The 19,441-nt window shown below is 35.8% G+C and overlaps 1 protein-coding gene across 9 annotated transcripts in view; it reads right to left on the bottom strand.

Annotated features, from left to right (window-relative positions):
• EPHA6 (EPH receptor A6) overlaps positions 1–19,441 on the bottom strand; it is a 381,012-nt gene that overhangs the window by 271,365 nt on the left and 90,206 nt on the right. The gene's annotated exons all lie outside the window — the stretch shown is intronic.

Below are 19,441 nucleotides of genomic sequence, written 5' to 3'. Positions count from 1 at the left end.
GGTAAATATATGTAAAATACTAATAAAAATAATAAATACACGTTAAACGCAGTATTCAATAACTTCTAGTAGAATAATTAAAAAGAAATCCTTTTTAGCTTTATTCCAAGCAGTATGAAAGCAAAAGGATGTTTTATCTGCACAAAAAGTGACAAGTTCAGTTGAAAAATAACTGGCACTGCAGCAATGCTTAATAGCCTCTAAAACTTACTAGATATTTGTCAAAATGAACAGTCTGGGCTTAAGACAAAATGACAATGCTGGAGGTACTTGGAAAGCACTGGAGACTACAAGCATATGTTCTGAGAGCATTAAACAGTGAGAAGGCTTCGGCAGAGGTTTCACAAATATTTGAAAATAGAATTATGCAAAAAAAAAAGCCCCCAAAACACAAGCCTCAGACTCAAAATCATGTCAGTTTTCACTCCATCAATCTAAATCACCCAGCATCCCATGTGAAATGGAACCCAATCTTTTCATCTAATTGCTATGATAATTATCCTCAGATACTGGAAGAACAAGAACAGTCCATCTGTGAAGGAAAATTCAGGGCTGCATCATATAAAGTAATTTTAGAAAAAATAAAGAACAGCCTCAGTATGTGGGAGAGAGTATGTGTTTTTCTAGCTGTGTATGGGAAATGCATTTTTAATACACTGTAAGAGGATCATAAGTGGATCAAATAACAAATAAATAAGAGAAAATATTAAGTCTAAATAAGAGAAAATATTTAATAATTCCGTATTCTATATTAATATATCATTATTATATATATTATATATCATGGGTTTCTATAATATGTTGTAAAATAAATAGTAAGGTAAAGTACAAAGGAACAAAAATTAATCTTTCTCTGGAGTCATAGTCAAACAACTTAAAATCTACTATTTCCATTATATACAATGTGTCTAAGGTTGGAAGTCCCTCTTTCTGGAAACTGCTGCTCTTACATTAAATATTCAATATATTCATAGTTTTCTATTTGCTGCTTAATTCTACTAATTAAAAATTAACAATCATCATCTTTTGGATGATCCAAGGAAGCATTTATTGATAAACATACCAGGCAATTAAGAGATTCTTCCCAAATGGACTTTGATCAACATAATTCAAGCAAAGCTTTATAAATATGGTTCTTAGCCACTTGTGCAGTAGATTAAATAACCAGACTCCTATCAAAATGCTGCCTTCTCCTCCATGGAGACAGATGTTGGCTGTGGTTTTTTTATTACATCCCAAAGACATTCAAGTTCATTTATTAATACTGAATTACTGTAACACCCCCTCTCTTGCCTTGACAACACATTTTGCTCTGCTCATCCCCGTTCAGAATATTACTGCAAAGATCACCTCTACAGGTTTTAGCATCCCGGTTTTTTCTCCTTTTTCCTTCTTTACACTGTCCAATACAAGCCCCTTGTCTTCCTGAGAGCTGCTTGTGGTGTACCCAAGTTCACTTCCCTTGGCATTCTACCAGCTCCCCTCTCCCTAGCTGGCTTCAAACACCAACCCTCATTACCACCTTTCCAGTCGGACATTTTGTGCTTCCCTGCTTCATAAACATCTGAAGAATAATTTTATTATTCCTACTGAAAAGCTCCCTCACCTGCCATCAAGCCTGCACAAATGATTTTAAAAAGCCAATTCTGAGCTAAGACTGTAGACATTGCACTGCCCAGCAACAACTCATTTATTCTGCATTCACTTTTGGGAGCCAGAATGGGCTATAAGTGTATTTTCAGGAAAGTTCTCATAACAGCTTTTGAACAGCACTTAGATATAACAGGTTTCTGTTCTACCATTTACAGCATTTAGCTAATATAAGTAATACAATGACAAAATATGGCACAGGTATTACTTTGTAATCTATTTCCTTAGTATTGATATATGTCTAGAGAATATCACTGACTGTTTTTTTTCACTGACAAACACAAAGGATCTGACTTCTCACTCTTGTTTTGATTACTCCACCATGCTAACACAAGCCCTCATTCCTCCAGCGCTGATCAGTTTGTATGATCTGAGCATCTTCTCAAAGAAGTCCCCTACTAAATATGATATTTTCAACCCTTTTTCTCCCTCCAGCTGCTGGCTGAATCAATACTGTAATAGATGTACTCTCATTAAAATAAAGCTCTTCACTTTTGACACTGCAATTGGCCAAACAAATGCAGGCAGCTTAAGGCAGTTTAGGTTCCTTCCTTGTCTAGCCCAGTTGCTGACCTTGTAAAGCCCAAGATTCCTGGAGCTGTTTTATGATCTTCCCTCATTAACCTCCAGGCTATCAATTTATGTAAATTTAAGTTCAGCCACAATGGATAAGATCAGTTTGAACTGTTTCATTGTTTGAATAATCCAGGCAGATCTTTTTTACTTATTGCTACAATATCATTTCAATGTCTTTTGAGGGGCTAAGACTGCTTAAAGACTTTTTAATGTAAAATATGGAACTCCTTTAATTAAGATTTCAGCCTTACCACAGACTCTGTGGGCTATTCTGCTGATATATGGAGGGATGTACATAAGTATTTTTGAAAAATCTTACCTTTCAACTTAGAAGTAGCAACACTGACTGCATTTTAATTTAATCCATGTGAAATTGAGAAGAAAAAATAGATTTTGACTTTTCCATTACTGAGAAGGTATTTGATAAAATATCCCCCAAAGTTTAGCAAATGTACCTACAACTACTCATTCTTCTGCCTCAGAAAAGCATTTTTATTTATCAATCATGTTGGAAGCTATTTATGTGCCATTAAATTTTATCAGAATTTGTTATGTTTTTCACAGCTCAGAAGTTGTTCAGACAATGCGTCTCTGTTTGCATAATGTTTTTTGGTTTTGCTGCCACCTGCAGCAAGACACAGAATGAAGGCCCAGTAAAGATATTTCTGTTCTAATTTGCATCATTTGTTTCCAGTCCCTCTTCATTACCCAAATGTACTCAAAGTTTATGAGAAAGTAATAGCAAAGGGTGAATTCTCAAATGATCCAGCCAAAATGAAAATTCTTTATTAAAGAAAATAAAATTATAGGGAGATTGATATGCTCATTTATTTCACTGGACCAAGGAAAGACTTGAAATCATGTAAAACTGAAACATCTACACCCAATTTAGACATTTCAAAGCATCATTTCCCCTTTCAAATTTCTAAATACTAATAAATAGAATGGGAAGGAGGTGTACTATGTGCTTAAGTTTCTTTAAAAGGTAGAAAACAAAACAAAAAAAAATACTCAAGACTTTGTTTTTCTACTGCCAGATATGTACTTCTGAAAAATACCAGTGATGCATGTATGTCTTTTTAACCACAAAGTCACAAGTAAAATCTTTATAATAATAGAGGCTTTTATATCTTAAGTCTGATTGAAACAAAAATTTTGATCGCTACAAATGAAAAACATGATGCAAGCATTAGGGTGGTTTTCACTGGCATCAATTAGAAAGTAAGATTTGTTTCCTCCTTCTCAAAGACCATCATTTGTGGCTTTCAAAGAGGAAAGCAACCAGCTCAAGGGAAAGAAAAGCAATGTATCAAGTTATCACTGAAAGGGACAACAGTCTTGAAGAGCTTCCCAAAATCTCTCTCTCTTTTATGAAAAGTCTACTGGACTTATTGGTCATGATAAAAAAAGCTCAGGGTCTGATAAAACTCTCTTTTTCAACCCAACTTGAATAATAACTCAATTTTTCAAGCAGCCTTGTAAGAACTGGATGCCACTTTACATCACTGTCCTAATTTACAACACAATTTGTATGAAGCAATCTTCATATTGGGTCACTTGTGTCCCCTTCAAGCAAAGCAGAGGACAAATTTCCAGTTATGGTATCCAAGATCAAAAACTCCAGTTATGAAACAAGTTCCTTGTTTCATAGGCATCTTAAAAAAGGCATCTGTTTTTTTAACAACAATCCCCTTAAAACCCCCTCTATTGCAAAAACCTACTATGAACAAGTCCATCAGAAGAAAGCTCCACAAACCAAAGCCTGGGAAAAGAAATGCCAAAAATTCAACATATCCTTTTAATAATTTCAGTGCTGCTATTGATGAGGAATGAGAAGCATAAGTAAAATGATGAAGGAAACCAGTAAAATGTTCTAAGACATTCTCCTTGTATGCATTCTGTCATATTAGAGCCTTATTTTTGACATATTTGTCCTTGCACTTAAAAATAAAGTTTGCTGTGTTGCATCCCCATATGACAGAAGATAATTTAGTTCAGTAGCTCACCTGTTCATTGACTGAGCCCATGCAGTTGCTCAGTGGTTCTTGCCACATTAATTAATCCTATGAAACTTCTACTGAGGGGAAAAGGAAAACCTCCAGCTTCATTTAGAGGTCTTTCAGAGCATTTTTTTTTTTACTGGACACAAAAGTTGATTGATTTAGTTGAGTATTTTTTTTTTTCCTACACTAACCTCGGTCAAAAAGATGACTTCGAAGCACAAGAGAGAGTGAGGCCTTTGGCTGCATCCAGCATTCTGAACTGCCAAGCAGATGCCTTAGAAGTTTATAGCTTTAAAATACTGCTCAAAGAACCCAGCAGAGGTTGTGACCCTACTGGGCTCAGTACCATACAAGTTTAAGTGGAAATATGAAATCCACACTCCAAAGAGTCTGGGAACTCATCTTCTCCATCAAAGACAGTAAAATTCTTTGGCAGCAAATCCAGATTTGGTTTCAAGCTACAATAAATAGAAACTTCAGATGTTTTTCTCTTTGGTCTCACACAATGAACTCCTGTCAAGTGATGAACAGCAGAGCTTCAGAAATAATGAAAAGGGAAAAGAGACTAGAAAACTCAGCACTGAATCTGGATTTCTCATTCTGAAAATTCCATGATGGACTCTGAAGGGGGAAATCTGTTGCTTCAATGGAAACACACACTGTGATGGGAGACAGCAGATGCCCAATAGTGTTTTCCCTGCTGAGCTTGTAGAGACTGTCCCAGAAAGGGTTGATAAGTAGAGGAACTGTTGTTCCCTTGGGATCCTCATGCAGTTGCTCCTCACACCAGTGACACCCTGCTTGGGCTGGGCAGAGATGTGGGCTGGATGCTCACCTAAACCGCCCCTAAATGAATGAGTTCAGGTTTCAAAATAAACTTGAATGCACACACTCAGAATAATGGCACTTTGACCACTGCTGGGAACCTCTAACACAGCCCTAATCCTGGTTTATGAACAAGCTCATTCCTTGAAATTACAAAGAAAAAATTCTGTTGGGAACCAGTGCAAGAGAAGTGAGAAATGAAAACAAAACCTGATCTCATTTCCCATAGACACTGAAAAATTATGCATGCTTTAGGAAATAATATTAATAATATTTAATTTGCAAGAAGATAAAGATATGTAGAGTTCAAGTTCTATTACTGGACAAAGACTGAAGATGTTCTGAGATTTTTTTTTTTTTTTTTGTTTCTTTTTAAATATTAAAAAATACAGAGTTAAGAAATTAAGAACAAATGCGGTTTTGGGGTTTTGTTTTGCGGGTTTTTGTTTGTTTGTTTTGTTGCTTTTTGTTTGTTTTTTGTTTTTGTTTTTTTGTTTTTGTCTCAGAATTGCCACTTTTCCAAAGAGTACTGATTTTATTTTTAGGGTAGCTTCAGTCAAGAGACCTTAATAGAAAGAAACACAACTATGGAAAACTGAACCCAGGCATCCTTCATATTTCAAAGCAAAATGGCATAGAATTAAAGAACAAAAAATTAAACCTCTTGCTTGCTACACTGTTCTTATTTTGCGTCTCAATGGGAAGAGAATGCCAGATGGAAGTATAAAGTGTGTTTACTCCTATCGGGCCTTTGATATGCAAATGCTTCTTCTGAAAGAATGAGAAATTCACTGACCAGCAGACATCCCCTCAGAAGAGGAGCATCACAACCTGAGGCAGAAGACAGAGATAAACACTCCTTGGCAAATGCATTATGAGCACTGACTACAGCAAGCTTTGCCACAACACTCTCCCAGGGGATTACTGCGTTTTCAAATGTAATGTCCTGACAATATTTAAGTGTAAAGAATGAAATATCTCAGGAATGCTGATAATAAATAAAATACATTCACTCATTTGTCCCTATTTTTAAATCTCACAAACATGCCTGCTGTAATTCTGCAGGGAAGCCAAAACAGTTTTCAAATACATTCCCAACCTGTTTTCCACATGTAAAAAGTAAGTTCTGCTCCCTTTCCACCCTGCTACAGCACAGTCTGGATGCAGAATGAATGCTCCAAGAAGGTCAGTGTGCGTGTGTACAGCAGTGCAGTAACATTTCAGACCAAATAAAAACTACTTTAAGATATGTAGCAAGGGTTAAACAGTAATATTTTTAAGCTGATGATTTTAACAGGATATTAAGGAAGATTACTAAGCTGGTAAAGCTCAAAACAACAGCACTGACCTCCTGTATACTCAACATATTCAAACTGCACAGTCTACTGATCTTTAAATATTTGTAAGGATTCACTGCATTTTCCCACTGTCACTAGCATAGAAGCCTAATGAAGAAAAATACTTCAAAGTTTCTTTCAAGTTACCTCCTTTTCAAGATACCTGTCACAGCTAATTGCTGACAGTTGAATTGAGTTCATGCAATTCTCTCAGGCACAAGTCCTTTTTGAGAAAAATAGCTACATATTATTATTATTGCAATAGCTTTATCATGGACTTTTCTCAGGAATGACAGCCATTGCCATTTGATTGTTCCTCAGAATGCCCATGGTTTGTATCTCTGCTGAAGTCCTCTTGATAAACAAAATAAGCCCCCAACAAACAGAAAAACCCCACAAAAGCACACAAGAAAGCACAGTCTCTTTCCCTTCAGAAAGGGAAAACAAAGTAGGTGCAGAAAGACCCAGGGGAATCTATGTGGGAAAGTAAAACTGCTGATGCTCTCAAAGCAAAAAAAAATAAATACTATGTGAGTATCTTTACTGTTACTACCACTCACTTCTACATTAACAGAAGAGTTTCATTGTGCCCTTGTCCTTGATTTTCAGGTTAAATTGCTCTGCTGCTACTATTAACACTGAGGTAAAGAGGGATAAGGTGCAGGTATAAAGAGCCAATCAAATACCAATTACTTAAATTGCTTCCGTAGTAGCTACACTGTGGGCTTTTTTGGATGCAGGCACCTGTAAAAACTACTGAAGACAGAGATTTAGTCAAAAATCAATAGTTTGTTTTACAGCCACTGAGCCTTCAGTTCTTTCAGGTTTACCTAATTTATTCCTGAAGTGTAGAAAGTCCATAAATCAGGACCAAAGATCAGTTTTACAGGTTTCTCTTGAAGGAAAATCTTTTATTATACAATTCCTTTTCTAACTAACTGTAAATATCACTGCCCAGTAGATTCCACCATTGCTTGTTATTTCTTAAAAATTATATTAATTTTACTGCTAAGAAGACTGGATACTACTTCAGGGAAAAAAAAATTAACCAAAACCAACCAACCACAACTCACAAACAACAATAACCAAAAAAAACCCTTTGAAAACTTGAGAATTTTGAAATGAGAGCTTTCACACTGGGGATAAAATACTCCTTTTTAATCACAAAACTGCAGCTTCCCAAAGACATTTACAATGCAATAGTTCCTAGATATATGCAAAAGAGTCAGTACCACATTTAGGATCCTTGCTTGGACACTGCAGCATTGGTAAAAAGAGGTGAAAAGACTGAAAAATGTTTAAAAAGGAGGTTGACAATGTAAGAAGACTTAGGCACTGGGTACAAGAGTTATAAGACATCAAACAGTATTTTATCTGTGGATCTTTTTCTCTTACAATACTACCAGAAGGAAATTTATTCCAATTCAAGGCTCATGGGATAAGAGGAATCTCAAGGCTGCCTTTTAAAATGATTAGGTTAGTTTGGGATCATTAGACTCGGCAATGTATTTTATGAAATCATATCATTTTATCCATGGACAGCTTGCTCACATTTTTACTTGACAGTTTAAAAAAAAGATTACTTCTCTCCATAGGCTATGGTGAATAGCATGATCTGTATTTTTTAAAACAACAAAATATGGCCACAGAGAACAATCTGAAAATTACTTGCAGATTTTTACATTTAGATACATTTACATTTATATTGTCACTACTTCTTCTGCAACAGCTACCTCGAGCACAAGTGAATTGCTGTAAAATTTATTCTCATTTAGTTGGGCCACTTCCTCCCTTCAAGGAGGAACTCAGTTTAAGCAAGGTTTCTAGACTCACCGGAGTTCGTGTTATGGCATTTTTAGATTTAAATACATCACAAAGTTCTTTCTAAGTTTAAAAATGCCACAATAATCCATCTGCATGTGTCAGATCCATAGCATAAAACAGCCTGAACTCATAGAATAGATTTTCCTGGCAACTTTGCTTCATATATTACACATTAACATTTAAAAAACAAACCCAACAAACAAAACCCTAAAACAAAGCACCCAACAAACTCCATGGAGAAGTCCTGCATAAGTATTAAATCACAACAGTAGAGGATTATGGAGCTATAAAATTGATGACTAGACTTTTTTTTTCCTGTTGTATTTACAATTACTTAGCCAAGCGCTGCCTTGTTTCAGATTTCCATGACCTTAACAGAAATTGGACATTATTTTCCTTTGGAAACTACAGGCCTTTCACTCACTATGCCCAAACTGCACCATCACCCCTTCTCCAAATTAATTTAAGAAGTCTCATCAGGATCAGAACCCAGAGCTGCTAATCATTAAATGGCTTGATCCTGAAAATTCTGAGCTTAGTGTGTGGTGCTCCCATGAGCACAAATCCCCATTTATCACTGGAAGTTCTAAACAACCCCTAATGCGGTGGTGGTGGTCTTCAGGGTAATTAGGACTTGGTGAAGGGAAGGAGAGATCTTGACTCCATTTCAGAAGGCTGGTTTATTATATTATGATATATATTACATTAAAATGACAACACTATAACTATACTACAAAGAACAGAGAGAAAGATTCATCAGAAGGTGAGACAGGAATAGAAAGGAATGAATAACAAAGTTCTGGGACTCCCAGAGAGTTCGAGAGCTGTTGCTTTCTTGATTGGTCACCAAGTAGAAACATCTCACTTTGACCAATCGAGAAAGCACCTGCTGCATTCCACAGTAGCAGATAGCAAATTGTTTACACTTGAAGCTGAGGCCCTCTCAGCTTCTCAAGAGAAGAAAATCCTACCAAAGGGATTTTCATAAAATATCATAACTACAAACCCCTTAAAAATCCAGACCAGAAGTAGTATTTTTCAATAATTATCTGCAAGTCTACCTCATGTCTAACTTGAGAGAAATGCATGATTTGTTTCATAAGGCCCTGTACCACCTCACTCCTGGCCATCAGATTAATCCTGCTTAATTATGATTTCTTGCCTCTTCTTGCATTTTTAATTCTAAAATTGGTGATGCCAGCTGACCAGACATGATTGCAAAATTTGGTGGTGGCTATGAACAGGTTGGGATACAACAGTTAATAAACAGTGAAACACATCAGTTGCATAGAAAAGAAGGGTGCAAATTACTTTTTTCTCCAGCTAATCTGAGCCATTGATCAAAGGGAAAATCTAAGGAAGTTCAGCAGCAGAAGCACAGCCAGCCCCCTACAGACTGACAAGGAGCTGATTCAGAGACATACACCAGTGCAGTGAAAAATCTCTGTAATGGGATTTTGTCAAGGTGGTGACCATTTCCTCTAGGATATTAACAACAGATACAGACTTCATCTTCTTCTGCTATAATTGTTTAGCTGTTTTTCAGCTAAAACACAGCCATTTATTTGGGGAGTTTTCACTAAATATTTGGATTTTCTTAAATTTAAGAAGTTTCAAATGTGAAATTTGATTTCCAACTTTTGGTCAACTGATCAAGTTAAAAAAAACCCCACAGCCCACAGAATGGAAAGCAATATAAGTGAAATACTTAAAGAAACAAAACCACAAAAACTGCAAAAACCAGGAGCGCCTCAAACCCCAAAAACTATTCCTTTGTGATTAGAATCCAATTTTCTGACAAAATTTAAACATTTTACGTGACAAAATTTCAACATTTTACATGATAAGAGAAAAAAATTCAACACATCCAAAAGCTTGCTGAAATGGAGCTTTAAATTTTCTATACTGCACTAAGAATGTTTTTTTTTTCACTACCATTGTACTTAATGTTTTATAAGGAAAGAATATAGGAGGAAAAAAAAATTCTGATCAATCTAAATTTTCCTCCAGAACTTTGTTTTGAAGAAAATTCAGATCTTTCGTAAGAATTGAAAAAGACTTTTTGCAAAATGAAATTTCTTCACAGAATTTCTCTTACTAACGCAGTTTAACAGGATCTACTAATTGCAGTAACTGGGTATATAATATTAAACTGAGATAAATAGTTTAAAAAAATACAGACAGAAGTAATTAAACCCAATATTAATTTACTGCATGACAAAGAATCCCTATTCAGAGCTTGAAAAGAAAAATATGTATTTCCTCATAATCTGGGATTTGCCTTTCCTGGTATCCTAAATGCTACGAACCAACCCTGTCTCCAGGCTTTCCCCTTGGGCTCTCCCCAGGGTCTTTACTATCTCCTGACTTTTTACCTTCTTTTATTTTTTCTGTTAAACATTGTGGAAAACTTCTTCTGCCTTAAAATAAAAAAATACCTTTACATCTTTTATTCCAGTCTTTCACCTCCCAATAACTCCACACTTAAGTTCTTGCTATCCTTACGAAGGCATCTTGACCATACATGTGTGTAAGCATTAAATTACATTTAAAAAGAGTGGTTTCTCAAATATTGATTAAAAATAATTGCAAGAAAAACTGTAACAGGCAAATATGACGAGGAATATTACCACAAGCACAACCTAAAAATATTTACCAAGTGAAAGATGTACTTCAGGACACTGGAATAGTCTTCAAATTTGGGAAGGGTTGTTGCCTGCCTGTACTTCCCCCCCTGCCCCCAGTTTCTTTATGAACTACCATTACACACAGATACTGGTATGTAAAATTCTGCACATATTGAAATAACTCTTTAATATGATTTTTCAGTTCTTCCATCTTGACTGCTCAGTTTCTCCTTGAAGATTGGTTTGCAATAAAATTGAAATCTACATTTTGATTCTGCATAAAAGATAGACTGCTATTAAATTCACTGTTCCACAGGGACTTTATTAGGGCTGCTACTGAACTGTGCATCATTTTAATTAGAATTAACACTTTCATCTTGTTTATGAATATATGTAAGATAAGCTTTGAAATATTTAACATCTGGGAATACAGTCAAGCTGTCACAGCAAAATTAAGATATTTCACATCCATAACTATTATTATATAATAGCCAGATACCAAATAGCTAAACATTCATTGTTAGCATTTGGAGTATAATCTCTCTATGCATACATTTCCATGTCCTTTGGGAATTTATTCATGCTTTGATCAGTATCCTTTTGAAGCAACTTTTCTTTAAAGAGAGACATTTCAAGTGCAGTCCTTGACTGTGTTAGATGCTTCCCTGGTAGGTACAAGACCTGTTTTACATAATTTATTCTGCTGTTAGCGCACACATCCCTAGATACACAGCTAGAACAGCACAAGCTCACTGCAGCAGGTTGGGTCCCAAGGATCACCTTCCCATGCTGGGATATTTACTTTGCAGGATGGAAGGACTCACAGAAATGCCTGCTCAATATGCCACCATCTCCAGGTCAGTAACCTCAGTAAACTCAAGGTTCTTCCCAGCAGAATATTCTCCTGGGATCTAATGAGACTCCTAAAAATAAAATTAAGGAGGGTGGAAGCTAATCCAAACAAAAAAATCCCACAAAACCCTTTAAGTGAGAACTTTCAGCACAACTACTAAAACACTATGGGACTATGAAACATGTCAAACAGTAAATCTTTGTTAATTTATGTCTAAAATGTCTTTCTCAGAATTTGGCATCCAAAACTAAGGTAGCTGACATTTTGGAGTTCCAGTTACTGATCCTTTCCTCCTGCCAAGACCCCTGCAACAGTCTTCCAACAGCACTGCAGCTCAAAAGCCAATCCATGTTCATGACTTCTCTTGAAACTACTGAGGATGGAAAAAAATCTCCAAGTGGTGCCTCTTCTTTTACAAGAGTTTTTCTTCATTTCCCTATTATCTTATACAAAGGTGTGAGTGATAAATTTCGTCACTAACAGTACAGCCTTTGCCATCCAATTTTTGTTTTTTTCCCATTTAGCAAGAACTTAAGCTTGTGAGCAGCCTCCAAAATGCTTTGCCCAAAAAAAGCCTCACATAACACAAATTTTGGTTGGTGCAGTTTCTGAAAACCTTTTGAATAACACTGCCCTTAAAATGCAAGTTATTCTGTGATACAGAATGACCTTATAGTCTACATAAGTTTTTCTATGACAAGTTATACTAATTTCTTTATATTATTCTCCTCTATAAGGTTTAGTAAGAAAAGGCAGAGTTGGCTAAAGGAAATCTTGTCTCATTTGCATTATTACTGAGGCTTGCAAAAAGCAAATATAGTTCAAGTTTTTAAACCCCCATAAATGTTCTTTTGTATTCAAGACAAACATCCTCAGAAATCTCTCTGTGCATTCACTCATGCTTGTGATTCCTAGGCCATGCCAGAGAGAACGTCTTATTGATCACTTTTGAAATTATATTTCTCAGCACAAATGCTTTAATAATTGACTGAATAAAATGATGCTAAACCTCTACAGGAACAGTTTCATTACAGAACATGTTTTATGGCTTATTTGTGAATGTGTTACTGATTAATAACCTGCCTCGGAGGAAATGCTAGTGATTATCTTCAGATTTTGGATCTCCACTTTATGGGTTCTCGAAGGGGACATAACCTATATTGAAATAATAATAATGATATTCTAAAATGTTTCAATTGTTTCAAAACACAAATTTAAGTGCTTTTGCTCAGAAGCCTAAGGAAAAAATCTTCATACAGAAAAAATGGAGATTTTGAATATTTCTGAGCCCTTATATTACATATAATTATATAATTAGAATTAGATATATTCTACAAATTGAGTCAGATTTCTTATCATTATTGAAAAAAATCCACAATCTACTGTAGTGTAAAAACTTAGGAAACTTTGACTGAGGACTATGACTACAATGTTTTCTCTTAGCTTATATTTATTTTCAGGGCTCCAACAGGAATAATAACAATTCTAGAAACTGAATTTCCAAAGACAAATATATCAAGCCCTTAGTATTGTGCCAGAACTGTTATTCTCCTATAAGAAATCCTTAAAACACAACTGGGCTATGCACACAGTTGTGCTCCTCTGTAAACGGGGAGCCAAAGCTTGTTACAGCTTCCTCACAAAGGAAGATTTCTCTTTCACAAGTTTTAACAACTTTCATTAGTAGCACAAGGCATTTCGTATTCCACAAGTGTTATCAGGGCTTTGCAAGTGAGGCATTATGGTTTTACTCTCCTCCATTTGTTGGTCACACAAGACCTCCTCCAAACTCAGATGTACATTTTCAGCACATTGAGGAAAGCCAAGTGCTGAGGATATACTCAGCCATAAAAAACTCCCACCACACTTCTCTTCCAGCTGCAGGAAAACCTCCTCAGCTGTAGGAACATGCAAGCAACCAATGCTGAAATTTTACATTCAGTAAATGCAGCAGGCCAAGGGTTCCACTCAAACAAGTCACCCATTTGATAGATTTGATCATTGAAACAGTTAAGGTTGATCTTGTGTGAAGTGCAATGAGCATCCTTCCAAGGCAAATTAATGAGAAATGTTTGAGCTGAAGTTTTAGCTAATGACTCCCAGAAGAAGGAAACAAACAAACATGGCAAGCAAGGAAAAGCTGCATTACCCAATAATGGAGGTCACAGTTTCTGATAGTGTCTGTAGGATGTGACACACATTTTGAGGACAAATCCTATGACAGTGAGGGACACAGGACAATAACACAGTCAGTGCATTCCTTCTTCCCCTCCTGCTGCACTACAGCATCCAAGTTGTCAGTCTTCCTGTTTTTTGGCAACACAGGAGAAATTTCAAGTTACAAAATAATGGGTTTACAATGTACTTAGTCTATATACAGTTAAACAGATGTACAGATACACTGGTAGTTATACTTTCTGTCAAAGTTAAACAGCTTGTTCCCATTAGTACCACAATTTTTCCACATGGCCATCACTGCACCGCACTTTTTTCAGCAGAGTACGAGCAAGTAACTAATTTACTGTGGGATTCTGCTAATGTCAAATCATGCAGCTCTGTTACCAAGTCACACACAACAGCAAAATCAATCCCTGCAGTCCCTTGGACAATTTTTGTCTACTGTTTATCAAGGATAGCTGGTAGGATCAATATCCAGCAATATTCACTAATGCAAAACCTGAGGCAAGACACACTTGAGTTATCAGCAAGCTTTTGTTGCTGAAGTTCCATGTCTGTGTGTACAAACAGAAAATATTGAAGTTTTTGAGCTTCAAACTCACTATTTAACCTCAGCTGGCTTCCTTGTTCTACTATCAAGGCAAGTTTCTATTCAATGCACATTTCAGTATTGGAGTAAAACCTGGCAATTTCCAACATTAATTCAGTTTGCAAACAATAAGTTTTCTATTTATGCATAATTTATTTAGGTGCATTTACAAAATCAAGGCTTTGATTTGAATTTTTACAGTGAAATATTTTTGAAACCAGGTTACAGAGACTAATGCAATGTTCTTTATTTGCTCAAAATAATGCAAGTATGACGTGGAAAGAATTTGCGAACAATTTTTTGTTCATCTATTATCACTGGAGTTTCCTTACTATCTAAAATCAAACATAAAGGGCTTTTTTGTCCTTTAAATCCTTACTTCTGAAGCAGCATCTCTTTTCAGCTGTTTTATCAGACTTTTTGTGTTTATCCAGCTGAACAATCTGCAGATGGCTGTAGATCACATAAAAGAAAGGCTTGGTTGTGAGCTGCAATGTGAATTTATATGGCACTGAGATTTTTCTGGCTGTTAACTCAGGCAGTCATTGAAGACAGGTGCCCTCAGGTACTTATTTAACTCCTACAACTTTGTTACACTTAAAGAAACCCCAAAACAAAAAAGGCCCACCCCCTCAAAAATCAAAATCAGTAACTAACTTAAATATCCCCATTTTTAAGGCACTGACAAGATGATGCAAAAATGCTACAAATAAATTGTCTGAACAAATGAAAACACAACAAACTAACTCAAAACCAGAAACAGGCATCAAAACAACCTAAAAGTGTTGAAAAAAAGTGGAATTACTGAATCTAGTCAAGTCAGATCTCTCTAGATTGGTAAAATCACTAAAAAATCATCCTTTTGACAGTAAGGAATATCCCATCCATACCACAGCTCACCATCCTTCATTTACCTCTTATTTTAGCCAGGAAACAATGTTATTTTTAATTCACACTAATTGCAAGCCTTAAGGACAAAATTATTTTCATTGTGCAAATGGAAAAAGTGCAAATGAGAGATACAGCCTGAAATAGCTTGGCACACGACCTGCCATTTAGAAGTTAAAACCAGGATATGAGAACTTAAAAGTGCTGCCAGTAGCATCTGCAATATCCCATCACAACAGAGTAATTTAAATTTTTCTCCACTGTAAATATTCTTTCTTTTCTAATGTATACTTGAGTTCAGAGTTTTTCCATATGCTAGCCCCTATATGTATTAAATATATTCAGAAGCCTTGAACAGTCATTATCAATTAATTTTCCATACTCTAACCTACACATTTGCAATTATCCACCACTTCTGGTTTTTCCCTGTCCTTGTTCTTGCATTGTACTAAAAAAAACTACTTATCAGTTCCACCTAAGAAGTCAATCTGGGATTGACAAATCACAATTCAACTTTATCCATATTCAGAATTGAAAGTTAAAATTTGTGTTGAGCATCCACTGTGTTCAGTGTGCAGCCTTACACAGGCCAAAGAGGAGGTTTTTCAGTGAAAAATATATATCACCAATAATCACAAAGGTTTCAAGTACTACCATTGAAATGGCGAAATCTAAAGATCTGCAGACTCACAAATTGTGTAAAATAAACCATCATTGCCTAAGCACAGGAAAGAAGTGCGAATTCCCTTCAGAACAGTCAGAAAGTTAAAAATCTGTTAAAAGTTTCATTAAATATATGGCTGTTTACTTGAAAAAAAATGCAATTTTAAAAAATTGATCTGATAAATCACAGATACTTTAAAAAAGACAACCAATTAAAAGACAACAATTTACATTATCTCTGTGAGGGATCAATGCAGATGGTATTGTGATTGCCCCATTCCGTAACATAGATAAAAGTCTGTAGATCCTCTTAGTTCTCCACTCTCCTGTCTCTGGCTGACAGAAATTTGGAATTTTACACCCTGTATCTTAGGGATCTACTCAAGCCCTTGTGGAACAGCCCCAGCTCTGCTGCAGGAAGGACAGAAAGGTTTTCCCTTAAAAAGAAAATTTGTAGCCATTGAACATTTTGAATTTAATCTCATTTTGTCCTTCTTCTGTAGTCACAAGCCTTTCTATGATTTTCCTTTAAAAATGCTTCTGTCAGTGCCTGGTAAAGATTTGATCTCATAAGTAAATAAACACATGGAAGAAAACCCAAAAGGAACCTTACACAATACTGTATCTCCGTATCTTGCAGTTCCAAAGTACTTTGTTCCCTCCTTTTCCTGTTTTGATGCCAGCACACAGGTAGCTAAAGCATGACTGTAACATGAACTGCTTGGTTTCCCAAAAAAAAAAAGCCACAATACGGGGGTTTACATTTATGAGGAGGGGATGTTAATTGAAAAATGAGAGCAGTTTCCAGTTGGATCAGATGGAAGGGCTAAAGAACACAAAGATCAGCTGCCAAGGCAGAAATCCTAATACTGAAACATTACCACAAATTCAAGTCATGAATAATGGAAAGAACTGTTTGTTCAATTAAAAACTCCATGTGTTCAGGCATTAGTATCCCTAGGAAGTGTTGTTCAGTCAACTCAAGGTCAGAGAATTTGAATTTTATATTTTCATTTCTTACTCTATTTGTCTCAATTAAAATAAGCCAGGTGAGTCTGTCAGCGCCTGTTGTTTTACATTTTTAACACTTAGCATTGCTCCAGCTATACCAAATATATCCCACTTTGAAAGTTGTGGCTTCCTAAGAATATTCCACAAAAAACAATCAACTTTTTATAGCTGGCAAAATACACTTTTGCCCTGTGATTGGTTGGTTAAGACTAAAGTAAAATCTGAAATTAACATAATAATTAGTATTTGCTATATATAATTGAATTTTTCTTTGCAATTAATTCCTAACTTGGAATAATTCAGATAATTTTTGGTAAATCATTAAAAAGTCAAACTTCAGTTAACAGTCATCCAATTATTTCTATATCATGCCCTAACAGAACTGAACCATTATGATTAAGTTTATAAAAGGTTCCTTGTCATGATTGTTTGCTCCTATGCAAAAAACCCCCACCACAAAGTCCTGATACAACCTGTATATATTAGACATTTGTTAAATATAGCACAACTCATATCTTGGGCTGACATTCAGAGAACACAGAGTATTGAACATGCCACTTTTAATTGTTGTTTACCAGAATCCTGTGCAGCATTTCCTCCTTCTAACCTGAAACTTCGTATTGGGGCGGGTGTAAATGAATTAGCAAAGCCAGAAGCTCATATCAGAGCCATTTCTGATCAGCATTGCCAAATTATTGGTTCTAATTTATTCGTTATGCCTAAAGATACAGAAGAACACGTGATTGATTTTGCTATTTCAGGATTTTGTGGGGGAAATCTTGAAAAGTAGATTCAAATCAAAGACGGAGAGATTGTTTATGTAATAAACTCAGAGAAGATTTTGTATATTCCAGATAATCCCATTAAAAATATACAGAACACACAAATACCTGGGAATCTCTTGCAGTCAATGCCACTTTTCCCCCCACTGACTTCAGAAAAGGAAGACAGTCCCAAATTACTAAAAATTCCCTATTAATGTGACTCTGAACTAACTGGGAACATTTGGATATACATTTAACAGGTATGGATATTTTCAATCCAGTTAGGAGTTCTTCTCAGACACTTTGGCTCTGAAATGATGCTTTTAAAAGAAAATGCAATGGATAGGGAATACTGAGAGATCCACAGAGAGAGATGCATAAATCTGACATATATTGAAATAATTGAAATGTTGCCAGTTAGGAAAGCAGGTAAATGAGATTTAGGCAGCTGAAAATAACCTATGATTTTTAACAGCAGCAGTAAAACTGATCAAAGACTGGTTTTATTCCATTCTTGCTGCTTTGCAAAATGATGAGCAATGACAATGGCAGAATATCCTTCCTTATGCCATTTAGTATTTTGTGAGTAGAGAGTCTTTATCTCCACAAATATCAAAACAGAAATTTGCTCTTTAAATTCTGTGACAGATAAGCCGTATTTGCCATGAAGTGCATATTCCCCACTGAGCCACAGGCTGGGGTATAAAAAGTTTGACACCATGTGTAAGTAGGAAAAATATATTGAAGTATCAGCAAGTATTGCCCACCACCCAATTATTTTTCAGAACAGACTTCAAAATGCAAAATTATTATTATGTTTGTTTTCATACAGAAGAAAGAAATGGTTCTCTCCTGAGCATGTCACGGATTATGCCTGCACAAAGCACTGACAGAATGGTGCAAAACACATTCAAGACTGAGATTTGCAACTCCAGCCGGGAAATAGGAGGAGCAAAAGGGCTTTGGGTTGGGTTTGGGGGAAGAACCCAAAAAATATGAAAATTTTACAAATTATCAGGCTAAGATAACTCTTCCTCTACCTAGACCCCCACTCCCTGGTTCTCTAAAAAGAAGCTCAATGTAAATTTTAAACATTTTCCCTTTTTTGAGTTAGTTATATTCAGGTATTTTTTAATTTATTGGGTATTAAAGAGTTTTCTCAGCATTTACTTACAAACAACAACACCTCTGAACTCTGAATTTGTTATTCATGTCTCAGCCAAGAAGCCAAGTCTCAAAATAGAACATTATGGTTGTCTGAAAGTGTCTATCAACACACACATCATGGTTCAGTTCACAACACTCAACAATCACACTGAAAAAATCCCATTGTACAAATGCATTGCCAGCTGTCCAAATATGCATCTCCACCACCAGCTCTGGCACAAATGTGGCCACCCTGAACAGGAAACCTTCCACTAGTGGTTTACACAGTGCAGAGTGCGAACTACTGGAATTAAATTGTGCCCTTTAGTTATGAAAGCGTCTCTTGCAGTTGGGCTTGCCTTAGGCATGATATTCACAAAGCAATGTAAGACAAATGTACTCTGAAAAACTGTCAGGAAAAAAAAATAGCATAAAAATTTAGATTCCCTGTAGAAGATTAAATGGACAACTCAACCTACGAAAATTATTTCAAAACATGTGGAAGCT

The sequence above is a fragment of the Motacilla alba genome, chromosome 1, assembly GCF_015832195.1.
Source record: "Motacilla alba alba isolate MOTALB_02 chromosome 1, Motacilla_alba_V1.0_pri, whole genome shotgun sequence".
In the NCBI taxonomy this organism is placed as follows: Eukaryota; Metazoa; Chordata; class Aves; order Passeriformes; family Motacillidae; genus Motacilla; species Motacilla alba.
The sequence above is the reverse complement of the archived record's forward strand: the minus strand, read 5'-3'. Positions and strand labels throughout refer to the sequence as shown.